Source organism: Hevea brasiliensis, chromosome 10 (assembly GCF_030052815.1).
Source record: "Hevea brasiliensis isolate MT/VB/25A 57/8 chromosome 10, ASM3005281v1, whole genome shotgun sequence".
NCBI lineage: Eukaryota > Viridiplantae > Streptophyta > Magnoliopsida > Malpighiales > Euphorbiaceae > Hevea > Hevea brasiliensis.
In genome coordinates, this window is record NC_079502.1 from 69,962,425 (window position 1) to 69,964,864 (window position 2,440).

Genomic DNA, 2,440 nt, shown 5'->3' on the forward strand with positions numbered 1-2,440 from the left:
TGACAATTATTAGCAGTAACATCTTTGCCCCCATCTTGAGCAATTCTATTACTGTAACTTACTTTTAGGTCCTCTTGCCTTACATTAAGTAGGCTCGCCAATTAGCTTTATAATTTATAGTGTATTAGAAAATATTTTAGCTAATAATTCTTCCAAAATTAATGTTAGTCATACTTGTTATTATAGTTTTTATCTTAAAGGACTAGTCATTAATACATCAAAATTTATTCCCATGTAAATGAATAGCAATAGAACATATAGTTCTAACACTAACACACAACTAAGTAGTGCTAGGATCAAATAATAACTGATTATTTCTTTCAAAAATTAAGAACTTACCAGCAGCTACATCCGAAGTTTCTGTTCTTTCTCCTTGGCCCATAGTGGATACTCTGACTGATGCGCTACTATATTCGAGTTGATTCACTGTGTTATAGTTGTGAGGAGTACCAACTCTATTTCTATCTCGACTCTGACTGACTGTCTATGAACTTCGGAGAACAGATCGAGGTGTTCTAGTACAATCTCTAACAAAGTGTCCAAGCTTTCCACAATTGTAGCAGGCTCCAGTGGCCTTACGACAAATACCCCTATGTAGTTTGCCACAAACATGGCAGATACAGGCAGAATAGGAACTTCTAATTGTTTGACGACTGGACCTTGATGGCCTCTGCCCTGAAGATCCGCCTCTATCAGATTCATAACCACTAGGCTCTCCAATGTTCTTCCTTTTTCCCAATTTACTATTTGAACTTTGATCACCAGGTCTTTCATTCTTCTCTATTTCATATTACCCTTGTGGGTGTTGGGTTTGTACTTGGGCTTGGGCTGACAAATTATCAGCCATTTGTTGAAAGAAATGACCATTTGCTGGGCCATTTGTGCAGTATTTCGTATAGGTGGGGCTAGTAAAGTCAAGCTTTCGACTCTCTGAGGGGCTGGGGTCTCACCTTGTACTTCCGCTGTCACATACTGTACTATTATCGCATCCTTCTCTTTCATATCTTTTCACAAGATTTTCTATTTCCTGTACAAGCAGCACAAGGAGATTTCTCTCCATTAATTCATATTTATGATGTAAATGTACTATATGTATTAAATATTTGAGCAGTTGTATTTACCGATAAAAGGATTTCAAATTCACAGTTCAAAATTTACTTTAAAACCATCGCTCTGATACCACTAAATATGTCACACCCTACTCCTCCATAAGATGTAACATGATCCCATAGTACACCTAATGAATTATAATATTTCGCCTACCGATAACCCTTAAATATACTAAAAGGGATTTTAAATCAATTTTTGTGAAATTTAAATCATCGATTAAAATCTGGTGTTATAAAAATCTTTCAAAATTTCGGCAGAGTACCGACTGTATTTTGAGAAAACAGTTCTTCAAACTTGAAAAGAAAAACACTCCTAATATGTTTTCTCAAATACAACTCTAATAACCTTCATTTCATCTCACAATGCAATCTCAATAATAAAATCATTTCATTTTCAAACCAACCTCATCATAAAAGAAACATTTCATTGATTACAAGACTCAAAAATTAATATTACAAAACTATTGAAGTAAATGAAATCTCAAATTTACATTTACAATAATTTATATTTAATTACATACCAAAATATTTTACAAGAGTTTTTATACAACTGCTCAAATAATTTACATACATATTATTACATGCATACATCAAAACCTATGTGCATGGGTATACCTATGATATACCTGGAGCTGATATGAATGTGTCTTCAAAGAAGCTTACTCAACTGCTCTATGCTCTTTTCACTTGCGATAGCATACAAGCTATCGCTGAGTGGTGAACTCAATAGTTCACAACTATAATTTAAAACATAGTACAATATACATTGACAAAATTATAACAATTAATTTGAAAGTCTCGAAATTCAACAAAATTCCAAAATTCAAAATCTTCATTGCCAATAATATAAATCATTAGTTAAAATGACTTTGAGCAAGAAATTCAATTTATCAAATCACAACTGGACATTTAAAGTAATTCCAGGAATCATGGAAATAAAGATTAATTCCAACAAAATCAATTATGCATAAATCCCATTTGAAATCAAAATTCTTTACTATTCAAAAACCATTCTTTATCTCACTAACTGTGCAAGACTAATCCGAAAGGGCATCTTCGGGGTGATTCTAACTCCCGATGGTCGGGAAGGTCGAATCGGATTCTAACTCCCTATGGTCGGGGAGGTCGAATCATCGTGCACAGTACACACCACAATAATGAAACTTCCGAAAGTGCCATAATAAATAAAAACTTAGATCTAACCTCTAATAAGAGGAGAATCTAAGCCTGTGCACGTACCATGGTAATCAAAACAAAGCTAACTCCATTGTCTCCTCAACAAATGAGAGAAACGGGTAATAACCTAGTCAAGCATCTATAGTGAGATATAA